Here is a 12,780-nt window from a genome sequence, read left to right on the forward strand (position 1 = left end):
CATTTTTTTTCCATTGAGTCCTATTTCTATGGTGCAGACGGATTGGAGCTGAAATGAGAGAGGGCGGAGAAGTACAGCACAGGGAGCTACTCCAAAGAAAAGTTACCGCTAGGTCACAATTCATTTAAGGGCACAACCGTTGTGGAGAGTGCCTGTCTGACAGCAGTGTGACAGGCCGGGTCCCGTGCCACCCCTGAGGATGCTATCACCTGATTCGGCTGCCTATATCTCTTATGCCACAGCCAGATACACACACACACACACGTTGGTTTTTGTGGTTTATGGGGACTCTCCATAGGCGTAATGGTTTTTATACTGAACAAACTGTGTGTGCTATTGCCCTACACCAACCCTACACCTAAACTTAGCCCTCACAGGAGACTTTGTGCATTTTTAGATAAAAAAAAAAAAACACAATTTAGTATGTTTTTTAAGCCTTTTGAATTACGGGGACATAGTGTCCTCATAAACCACCTTCATATTGTAATACCTCTGTCATACCCATTTCATTATACAAATTTGTGTCCTCATAAACCACATAAACATGCACACACACACACACACACACACACACAGACAGAGTCAATGAAGATTATCCAAGCTTAACACAGCCCTGCTTTCACCTTGTGAATTTCCTTGTAGCTTGGGGAAAAGGGTTCCAGCATATCATTAACTATTACTCAATTAAACCATATCATGGATACACTGAAATAAATTTACCCCTGTGAGGTTTGAATAAATCTGTCCACCGCGTTAGAAATAGGCCTAAATCAAACCTTTGCACTCAGGATGAAAAAGTGATGTATATGGATTGTCATAATTACACATTGGGCATGCAAACATGTGCATGTATATGTATTTTGTGTATAAAATTTAAAGGACAAATAAATGGGGGCTAGATAGATTTATGCAAAACTTTCAGAATGAGAACACCAACAACGGAGCAGTATTTACATACAAGTACACGTTGCATATCCCCCCCCCCCCCCCCATACATACAGATACTGCACAGAAATGTAGTGATGTTTGCTGGCGCGCGTGCGCCTTTATCTCCGCGAGCCAGAAATGCCATCCAGCGCGCGCTCTAAATCAGCCTCAGGGGAAGGTTTTTTTTTTTTTTTTTTTTTGTGGATCCAACACATCCATACGGTTCAACAACAACAGATAACAGCCATGCCTACTCAAATCAGTCCAATGCGAGGTGTTTGAATTATTATTTCTTTTACACCCACGACAACACCGCTGGGAATAAAGGAGGCGTTTACCGCCTTGAAACCTGGCTGGCTGCGACTTTTCGGCCGGGTGTGTGCGTGGGTATACGGACTGATTGTTTGAGCGCGCTCGGCTCGTTAGGAGAATCGGGTTATGTAAGCGGGCGTCTGGTTTCTCTGGGACAGAGAAAGAGAGAGAGGCATTTCTTTGTTTGATGTCAAACTGCAGGAAACCCTCCCGAGACCGGCGGTGCTTGTCACTGTCTGTGTGTTTTAGTTTAATTCGTTCGGCATGTGAAAGAATTCACATGTGTATCTGTGCAAGAGTGGTGTGTGTGGGTGAGTGTATGGGTTTGTGCAGTTCTGAGTCTGGTTAATGAGTAAAATGATTGGTTTCTGTCTACCCTTCCTCACATTGGAAGAAGTACAGCGGCTTCAAAAGTAACACAAAAAGCCTATTATCTCACAGCTCTGTAGCCTATATAAAATTGCATATATCCAACTTTATCCGCATACTTAGCCTACAGTATGCTAAACGCTATTATACAGCAAGTCTCAATATCTGATTTTTTTGTCTCAAAATATAACTAATATTATCACACAGCTTGTTACAGAAAGGACAGTATGTCCAACTATATTCATACTGGCGTAGAGCGATAAATACTCCCTTTAGTATAGTGTCTATTTACACTAAGTGCAAATAGCCAGCCTTGTTGGCAAAGGCTATTTACACTAACCTCGCCCACTAACATGTGATTGAGTAAGTCAACACTAAAAAAAGATGCATATTTTGCTTCAGTTTCAGTTGTGTAGATGGTAAGACGCATGTTTTTTGACGCGATCGAGCCTGCCTTTTGCCGAACTTTTTTTTCTCCCTTTTCAAATTTCATATTGCATCAGAATATTGCATGTTTATAGCTTATTTTATTTTTTTCATTTAAATGTTTAGTATTGAAATGTTGTTGTATGCATTTGTCAATTTTATTTAATTTCTTTATTTTCTTAAATGTGTGTATATAGTAGTTACAGAGTATTGACTTTTAGTTTTAGTTACTTTTTCTTATTTGTAAGTCGCTTTGGATAAAAGCGTCTGCTAAATGACTAAAAGTAAAGTAAAGTTGAAAATATTTTACACTCAATGCATTATTATTGTGTAGCCTACTGTTTTATAATGTACTACAATACTGAGGTGCAGATAATTGCCACTATTTTCAATACGTAGTATAAATAGCAGAAAATCTTGCTATTTTAACAGTGTAAATAGAATCCATTGCTATTTGCACGTAGTGTAAATAGCATCTATCGCTAAAAAATACGCTATTTGCACTTAGCGTAAATAGCGTTTAATTGCTAAGTGCAAATAGCCGCTGCCTTAGTATATCTCAACTGCTTCGTAATTCCACAGCATGAATGTAATATCGTATGAATTTATATCCACTTCGAACATTACAAACGTTCGTTAACTCTACAATAAGTAAATCCACTTCACCAGCTAAATAGGCCTACTCCTCAACAGTGAGATACGGCAAAAATATGGCTTCTAAAGATGGCTGCTCACTCGTCGTCTACCCTGCTAAAAAAAACAACAACAAATAGAAGCCCAATAGAAACCATCACAGAAATTCCAATGGTTTCCATTAAAATACCATTATAAACCATTAGATTTTCCAGTAAAACCATTACAAAATTCCTTTTTGTAGTGTGTTTTGGGCATTTTTTCAATAGAATTTAACATCCCACCAATAGAATCCATCACATACCAGTAGACACCATTATAGTTTCCATTAAAACCAATACAATTTCCATTATAACCATTAAATCCATTACATTTTCTATTGTGTTTTGGGCAGGGTTCTATTGTTGTTTTTTCAGCAGGGTTATTCCTATATTATATAATATTAATATCCTGTTTTCTGTAAAGCTGCTTAGAAACAATATATTCTGAAAAGTGCTATATGCAAATGTGACTTGGCATTTAAAAATATCCGATTTTCATTAAAATATCAGTTCATGTGGATGTGGTGCTTATTTTGAAGGAATAGCCTACATATCAGATCCAAGTTTATATGACACGTGCCTTAAATGCTCAAGCTCTTTAAAGCAAGATGGATTCTGATTGGTTGACAATGTTTTATCATTCGTCATCTGGACAAAAAATGTTCTGAAACTGAATCCAATGATATCGCTCTTCTGTATCGTTATAATTATAGTTGTGGTGTGGACTTGCTATAGATCTTAGTCAGAGCAGCATCATATTTAATGTTTGACAGGAGTGAAAACAAGGCTGTGAGGGATAAAAGTAGGCTACAATTAACGAAAAAAAAAAAAAAAAACTGCAAGTCTATTCATCACAGCCTCAGTTCATAAGCGTTAAATTCAATATGGTATCTAAGAAGCATTTTTAAAACTTTAAGATCTTTATTGTTATACTTCTCTTTCTTGATGTAAGCTGGCCTTCACTGACCAAGGTGACTCACATAATTTGTAAGAAATGCTGACACTGATATTTTGTATTTAACATAACAACAGACATTTTAAGTGTGACTTTATTGTCCAAATACATTTTGAGGTCAATGGATCTCAAAGCTTCACCCTGATCATGTCTTCATGCATCAGCAGCTCATCACAATATGTCCACTGATCTGTCATCAGTTTGCTTTGCTCCCTGATGACATGTTGTCTCCATTATCAGGTTTAACTATCTTACATTAATCTTTAATATTACATCAATCTCGCTGCAACGCTCCACTGATTTTGATGTTACCATCACACAAGTAAGCACAAGGGTACAATCTGTATCCCAAGATGAATTCACTTAAGAACGATGTAAGTAAACACTGGAAAGATATTTAAGACAGTTCAGTCACGTCTAAATGACAAACGTCTGTCTGTCTTTGTCCTCATATGATGTAGAGTTTTTACTTTTTTTTAGACCTATTATGGTTATCAGTCCAAGCATCTGTGTGCTCAGTAAAGCTGAGCTGGAGCTGATCTGAAGTCAGTTCATGCTCCATCCGTCCACTCGCCTGCCTGCCACTCCATTAATCAGAGGATGAGATAGATTGAGGGGGCAAGAGAAAGAACAAAAACAAATATTACACAGCAAAGTTTAAAAGAACAGAAAAGTGAAAATTGTGATTTGCAGGGGAGAGAACAAGGAAGGCAAAGTAATGCACCTTCTACTCGCTGTCCTGGAAAACACAACTGTGATAACCAGGACAGCATATAGCCCTCTGTACATTCACAAACACATGCACACACACACTGGGTAATAAACTGAAAAAACATCCTGGTGCCAATTCAGTCTATGAGAAAATGAGGACACAAACATCACACAGTAACATAGCGGTGAATCACAGGTCTGTTCTGAGTCAAGGACAACAGGGAAAAACAATGCAAAACGCTAATAATAAAATGAGACTGATTATATAACCATGCATAGTTAGGACAGCAAAACTGATATTCATATCAACCTCTTAAAGGAAAAGAAAAACACATATATCATGTATATATATAATCAAACTAACCATTTATAAAAGTTTATAGAAGTTCAAATGAAAAATTCACAGTTGGAAACTAATGTTTCATGTTATCCCAGCATAATGTGACAAACTTGCTGCTTTTGATTATTAACAGAAAAAGTGCAGAATCATAAATATATTTATTGTGAAATTTGCTAACTTTTGAAAATCTTAAAAGCTGTTTTATTTGCAAGTTTATTAAATACATATTCAGTGTAATGTGTGTTATTTGATTTAATAAATAAATATTTAACATTTTAACCATAAAATTACTAAAACAAATCAATAAAATTAAACAGTAAAAAAAAGTAATTCAAAGTATATATTATAAAAAAGTAAATGAATATATATATATATATATATATATATATATATATATATATATATATATATATATATATATATATCTCCGAACGATACTAAAATAACACCAACATAAGAACTAGGACATGAAGTGAAACCACTTGAGAAGCACAGCAGTATATCATGTATAGATACAAACCTGCACTTCCTCTGACAGAAGGATAAAAAAGCTGGAAGAATTACAGTAAAATCTTGCTGTCGAGACAAAGACAAAGAGACTGAGGTGTGCATACTAAAACTGACCTGTCACCTGCCTGAACAAAAAAGGCCTTGCAGAGGAACAAGAAGCAGGACGCTTTGGGACGCCCATCCATGGAAATGCAGCTATTGAGCCGTTTGAGAGCTCAGGGCTGGATTCATCTCCTTAATAAAACAGCTCTTCACACGAGGCATCGCTGCTTTGTTCTTCTCCTAAATACCCCTTCACCTTCCTCTTCAGCAGGCTTTTGTTTGATTTCCCTCAGTTTTTCTGCCAAAAACCAAAAACATTTGCTGAGAAGCTTAAAGACTCTCTTAAAGACGATGGGCGAGAGAGACAGAATGAAAAACACTGCACACTCTCACACACACTTCAAGTCACTTTTAAATCTTTAGAGACACAAACAAACAGGCAGAACGTCAAACGGAAGCAGGTCTGTGCTCACACACACACACTTGCATACACTCACCTGCATCTCTTCATATCTCATCTCACTTCATCTCCATCATCTTCCTAAGGACAGCACTATGTGAGTGTGTGAGTTTGCAAGGTCAATTCAATGTGTGTGATTAATTTCATCAGCCACCTTATGCTTCTAAGGAATTCTGGGACACGGCTGGCCGCTCATCCATATACACTGCAAAAAAAAATTAAAAAGTTTTATTAAGTCAACCAGCTTCAGCAGATTTTTGACTTCTCTCAACTTATTTTTGTAGGAGATTCTCAACTTTTTGTTGTTTTGTTGTATAAACTTATATGTATAAGTATGAATTTGTGATTCACATTACCTACACACACATTATAGTCATTTTGATAATAGTAATTAACACTTACCTTAGTAATTTGATAATTAGTAATTTTACTGTTTTGTCAATTAAAAAAATTTTTTTTTTGGTTTTATTAAGTTTCTTCATTATTTTAGTTATTTTACATCAATTTAACAAGTTATTTGTACATCAAATTAAACAATTAAATTCAGAAATGTTGCTTTGGTAACTAAATGACAGGTTTTTTTATATATTACTTTATTTCATCTAAAGTTATTTTATGTCTTCTTTTTTTTTGTGGTTTTAATTTGAGTGAACTAAAATAACCCTGTCAAGTGGGTTGGTATAGAAGTAAATTATAAGTTATTTATATATACAGTCATGAACAGTCAAATAGACTACAATATTCTTTTAAGTTTCATTTCCAGATTACTTTGATTTCCTCGTTTCGCAAGTGTTACTGGTGTACTTTAAAAGTATAGTAAGATGCAAGTTAAATGTAAGTGAATATCTGGCAACCACAGGTGCTGGTTTTTAACAGGACTTTCTTCCAGCAGTAGAACAGGACCCAGCATGGACCAGCTCGACCCGACCAAAGTCCAACAGAGCCTGGCTGACCAAAACCTGAACCCAGCAAAGACAGCAGACCATCAATCTGCAGCCAGATGCAGCAAACTCTTTCAGTTAAGAAAACCAGATCATAACGACACTCATTAAGGATTGTCTTTATTTAACCGAATTGTCACACCTGAGCCTTAAAACCTCCTGCAACAAAACAGCAGCGAGTTCTTTGCCAGCCAGTGAGTGAAATAAACAACAAAAACACATGCAATTTCAAACTTGCTTTTGTCTTATTTGTTTTTTTAATTGCCATGTCTGTTTTTATTATTCATTTTACATTTTGTTGTAAAGCACTTTGTTACACTTGCTCTTGAAAGGTGCTACAGAAATAAATATTACTTACAATTACTGCAGAAAACAGAGGATATAAAGACAGATTAGATGGAGAAGACCACAACACATCTCCACACACATCAGCAAACATGTCCTCATCTGCCTCGTGTGCTCGATTAGATCAGACTCATGAATATCTCAGCAGAGGTAATGAATAATACCGTCGAGTGCTGAAACTACAACTACGCATGTTGCATTTTTAAACACATTCAAATGAGTACAAATGATCTAAATGGAAAGCATGGTGGAAAATGCAGATGTTATTGTATAAACCAAGGCCAGAAACCCAGACTGCAGATGGACAGAGCATCTTTTGAAAATCAATTATGCATTACATGAAACAGAACAGTGAACATGTAAATGGGAAGCTATATTACAATCACCAGTTGTTCCCTAAGGGAGCTGCATCCATTTCTAGGTGTTTATGATAATTCAATGAAAATATCTTCTCAGGCAAATGCAGAAGGGCCTAATCCATCCTGAAAGCACGCAGTGTACATGTTGGATTTGCATTCTTATAACTTTTTAGCCTGCCCAACTGCAATACTTTGCAAAAACGTTCCCAGTTGGAAGTAAGAACAACATTCAGCAGCTGTTTTTTTGTGGCATTCGTGATTTAGACGGTATGTGAATTGGCTCTTGAGGTGTTTATCTGATGTTTGCATGCTAATATGATACAAATATGTAGTACTTTCCAGATGTTGCACTCTTGGCAATGTGCAAGTGCTTACCGAGTGACAATTTTGTTTTCATTTTAAAGTTTTAGTAATTGTATGTAATTTTATAAAATTATGTAATTTTTTGCTTTTTATTAATTTTTTTTACTTCAGTATAAGTTTTGGTCATTTTAATACTTCAGCTTCTATTTCAGTTATTGCTAATATAGTCAACCATTCAGACTCAGGCCGTCTAAGACAAAGATGAGATTGTTTCTTCATCGAAACAGATTTGGAGAAATGTGGCATTACATCACTTGGTCAGCAATGGATCTGAATGGGTGCCTTCAGAATGAGAGTCCAGACAGCTGATATAAACAAGTGATCCACATCACTCCAGTCCATCAATTAACATCTTGAGAAGCAAAAAGCTGCATGTTTGTAAGAAACATAAGGCTTTTTTTTTTTTAACTCCAAACCATTCTTCCAGCTAAAACAGTCCTCTATTCATAATATTGCTTTCTTAAGTGAAAGTTGTCTCCTCTGAATCAGGAAAGAAATATGCACAGATCAAGTACTATTTACAAGTGAAAACAGTGCAAAATAGCTCTAAACAAATATGTGGATGGATTTTGATGTGAGAGGACAACAGGGATAGAAATGTTCACTGAATTATTGTTGAGGATTATGAACTCCATATTTTGGCCAGAAAGGTAAAACCCCTAAATGATGAATTTGTTTCTTACAAACATGCAGATTTTCGCTTTACATAACATTAATTGATAGGAGTCATGGATTTTTTTGTGGATAATTGTGATATTTTTTTATCAACTGTTCGGATTCTCATTCTGACGGCACCCATTCACTGGTGAGCATGTGATATTGCTAAATTTCAACAAACTTTAAATTTTAACAAACAAACTCATCTACATTTTGGATGGTCTGAGGGCGAGTACATTTTCATTTATGGGTGAGCTATTCACTTACTAATTGATCATCACTATTGCTTGTGAGCAATTTTACCTTGATGAACTATTTATCACTACTATTACATTGCCATGACATATCCCAACTGCTTGCTTCATGACCCAACGATGCCTAATAAACAGAATATCTGTTCTCTCAGCTGCTAATTTTGGAATGTCATCAAACCAGTGGAGTAATCGTGAAGTTTTGCACCGTTCCATGTCCGCCATCCACCAAGTTTAATCTGGAGATTTTCTCATTAGAAGCCCATCGTGAGGTGAGGGCCACCGTTTAAAAGAGCAGCAATTATTCAGGTCTCAAAGAGGACATGCACATCAGTTCAGCTGAATAGGCCTTTAAAGTCAAAGGCAAAAAAATGATTGAGGACAAGAAATCGAAGCACCCTGTCCACTCCAAAAGCCACAGTGCTGGAGAAGATAATGAGCCTCTAAAGCTCTCAAAGTGAGAGTGTGATTACACTCTAACTACACACACACACACTTACACAGAACTGATTAAATACCAAACTGTGTATGTTCTTCTCGCTTCTGGAAAGACTCTGACGAGTTACTATCGATCCTGAACTCTATGTAAACATCTGAAGTGGAGTTATTGCGATTTTCAGGTAAGTGTTAATCTTCAAAACAAGATTTTTTTTTAGTGTGTGTTCTGGTCAAAGCAAACAATATCACACAACCTATCACGCTTGGAATGCTATTAGGTATATATTTACCTTTCAGAAATATGTTATTCAGCTGGAAATAATGTAAGGCAGGATTTAATTTTATCAAATAGAATATGTTTAGAATCATAAAAAGTGGAAACACTAGGCCATGTTTTTTAATAGCTGTGTTAACACTTTACATTTGGTGACATTAATTACGTTACTTAACACACACTAACAATGAAAAATACTTTGGAGCATTTGAGCAATCTTAAATCTTAAGCTAAAATGTAATTAAATTAATTAAATCTAAACTGTATTCTTCATTTCAACATTTACTAGTACGTTATCAAATGTTACATCTGTTAATTATGTTAATGAAACTGAATTATATGAACTAATAATGAATATTTGTAATTTATTAACTAATGTTAACGAGTAATAAATGCTTCAACAAATGTAATGATAATTTTTAATTAATGCATTAACTAATGTTAACTAATGGGACCTTATTGTAAAGTGTTACCATTTATATAGTTAATTTTTAAGAATATTTTTGGTAACACTTTACAGTAAGGTTCCATTTGTTAACATTAGTTAACTACATTAGTTAACAAACCCAGAATAAAAATTTCTTGTAAAGTATTTATTAATCTTAGTTAAAGCTGCAATCCATAAGTTTTGCCTCTTTGTCGCCATCACTGTTTGAAAGCCTGGAATTGCAGCTTTTTGCAGAATTATCTTCCTTTCTTGAATCTAATGTTTTGAGGAGTATGTGTGGCAGTCAGTCACCGCAACGGTGTGGATGTTTACTGTACTTCGCAATCTAGCCTACGTCTTAGAATATATGACCCAAATAAGAATTTTCACCATATATTGTCATCTGAACAAGTAACAAGTCTGCCACGTTTGTTCTGACCAACTGAGGAAAAAATCATTACCATAAATCTAAAGATCGGTCACCTCATATCACATTAAACCATGCAAATTATTATTATTGTTATACTTTATTCTCAAATTATTAATGTTGTAGGGAATGAATCCTACATATATATCTTTATTTTATTATTTAGCTTTTAGGGAATCACTCTTAAGAGTTGATCTTCATATGATTAATGGTTATTAATCAGAATGTACAACTTATGCCTTGTTAACGACTTGTCCAGCAAGCATTAATAACAGCAGTTATCTCTTTAACAATTTTGTTTATTTCACTCGCGGCCGACGATAAAAAATAAACAACTAGTTAACTCAGTTTTAAGCTAGCTCTCAGGTTTATGAGCTTTAGGTAACGCAATCTTTTTGGCAAATAGTTACGACATGTTAAATCACATAACACAGACAAAGATTTCTTAATAAGGTCAAAGTTTTATTCACTACTCTAACACATTAACTAGACAACATAAACAGACATGAACACACACATACGTTGCAATGGGAGCGAGTTGTTTATATCTGAAGAGAGAGAGAGACTTAGGTTTTAATGCTAGCTTTTCAACCTGAGGAAACTCATGGACAGAACCACGCTATATTTAAACTGCAACAGAGAGGAATCCCGGTTTCAGTCAGTAAAGAGATTTTGCCTTACTTTGTCTTTTTCATTGTTTCGATCGAACTCAGTCTTTCCTTTGGTTCAAAGTCAGGCTTTTTCCTCCTTTAAGTGATGTCCGTTCTTTGCTCAGCTTGAGACGGATCGCGTGCGGATTGGTCGTGTGACGCGGTTGCTCTTCAGTGGTTGGTCGTGCTTTCAGGAAGGCGATTCAGGTCTTAGAAATGTAATGTTAACGTTCTTGGGTCGTTTGCAGTACTCAGCCGTGATGTTAAGAGGCGAGAAGCGCTTTGCAGCGTGAGCAGAACGAGAGACTCGCAGGCGTGCGTGGCCTCCTGTTGTTTTCAAACTCCAACTCCTTCAGGTTGGGTATCCGTTTTTTAACGGGCCGATTTGAGGTCCGCCCTTTTTTTGGCGCGTGGCCCAATCGAAAGAGTCTCTGTGGGCGGAGCCCCGCCCCTGCAGAGTTTCGTGTTGCATACATTATCTGCGCAAGTATTTTATCACATAAAAACTTATAACAGCAGACTTCCATTCATCTTGTAAATAGGCGTTAATGAAAAACAGATAAGATTTAATTCATACCACAATATTATTATTCATTAAATCAGCTTTCATCCGAGACCAAACAGTAGCCGTTTAACAGGCACCAAAATACAAGTATCCTTTATATTCGATTTCGTAGTTAAGGCATTGATTAAACGATCTTAAATTCTAAATACACATATTAATCAAGTGAAAATGAACAACTAGTACTCAGGAAGATTATAAATTCTGGAAACAGATTTACCATAGATTTAAAATAATGCAACAGCTTATAAATGTCACAAACACACACTTCTTAATACATGTATAGATAATCTGTCTATAGTGTTTCTTTTCTCGAGTATATTTTGTTTAACTTTGTTCTTTAAAACAAAATCCTTCAGGGTGTGGCTCTCTTTGTTTGTTTCACTAGCAACATGGTCCAGTTGAATTCCTTTGTCTGTTTAGGGAGCGCAACAGAGAAAAGGGCGCGAGTTTTCTTGGAATGTGCGTGATATGCAGGGTCGTAAAAGTCTTTGGTTTGGAAAGTCTGGAAATTGTCTATTTCGAGTCGACCGTAAACACGTCATCCTTTTCTGCGACTTAATGGATAGAGATTTATGAATATGGCGCCAGTAAAGTTTAGGCTCCGGGAAGGGGAGTTCTGTTTTCTTTCGAAATGACAAAACGTGAATTTCCTGAGCTGGAATGCAAGCTTTGATTCATCCTTGCATCAGGAATGTGTTGAACCTAGATGTGTGGTATCCTGATCAGGCATTACAATGTTAACAACATCAGCATTGCGTGACTATACTATAGTGTGTATTAGCGTGTAGATTTCAATTTCTGTACAGTCTAATCTCTAATTGTCATGCCATTCGAATTTCATATTAAGAAATTATTTTTACCCAAAACGCAAACTATGCTCCCTTCGAACTGGTTTTCTTTAAAATACAAATCTTGTGTAGTCCCAGGCTATCTGTAATCAGAAGCATATTTAAAACTGGAATATCATTTAATTTCATTCACGCGTTTCATAAACACAATCCTTTCTGGATCACAGTTCGCCATCAAAATTATACATTTAATTATTCTAGCTGCTGTGAGAAAAGGCTATAAACGATCTGCCACCTGCAGGATCCTCACATGCGATAGCCTAGTAGATGGGACAACTTCTTTATGTTTACAGACGTGACGTAATGACGCAGTGCCTTGCTCCAATTTCCCATGAAAACCTACCCGTACCACTCAAATTAGAAAACATTATTATAAGCTTACCGTTATGAATTGGGCTAAATTAAGGCGATAGTTTTGAACACTGGCTGGTTATGTACTTGCTCAAATATTGATTTCGGATCATTTTTAACCAAAAAAAGTTACGGACTGCAGCTTTAAATGTTCATTT

The 12,780-nt window shown here is 36.0% G+C and overlaps 1 long non-coding RNA gene across 1 annotated transcript; it reads right to left on the reverse strand.

The window, feature by feature from the left end:
* Window positions 1–3,727: 3,727 nt before the first annotated feature.
* On the reverse strand, window positions 3,728–11,210 carry LOC306853931. Its single transcript, XR_013782788.1, has 6 exons — window positions 10,890–11,210; window positions 6,581–6,685; window positions 5,881–5,931; window positions 5,764–5,807; window positions 5,339–5,564; window positions 3,728–4,241 (listed from the first exon to the last, which is right to left on the reverse strand). It is a non-coding gene; the product is annotated as an uncharacterized lncRNA (long non-coding RNA).
* Between the last annotated feature and the right edge of the window lie 1,570 nt (window positions 11,211–12,780).

Source organism: Barbus barbus, assembly GCF_936440315.1.
Source record: "Barbus barbus genome assembly, chromosome: 34".
NCBI classification, from domain to species: domain Eukaryota; kingdom Metazoa; phylum Chordata; class Actinopteri; order Cypriniformes; family Cyprinidae; genus Barbus; species Barbus barbus.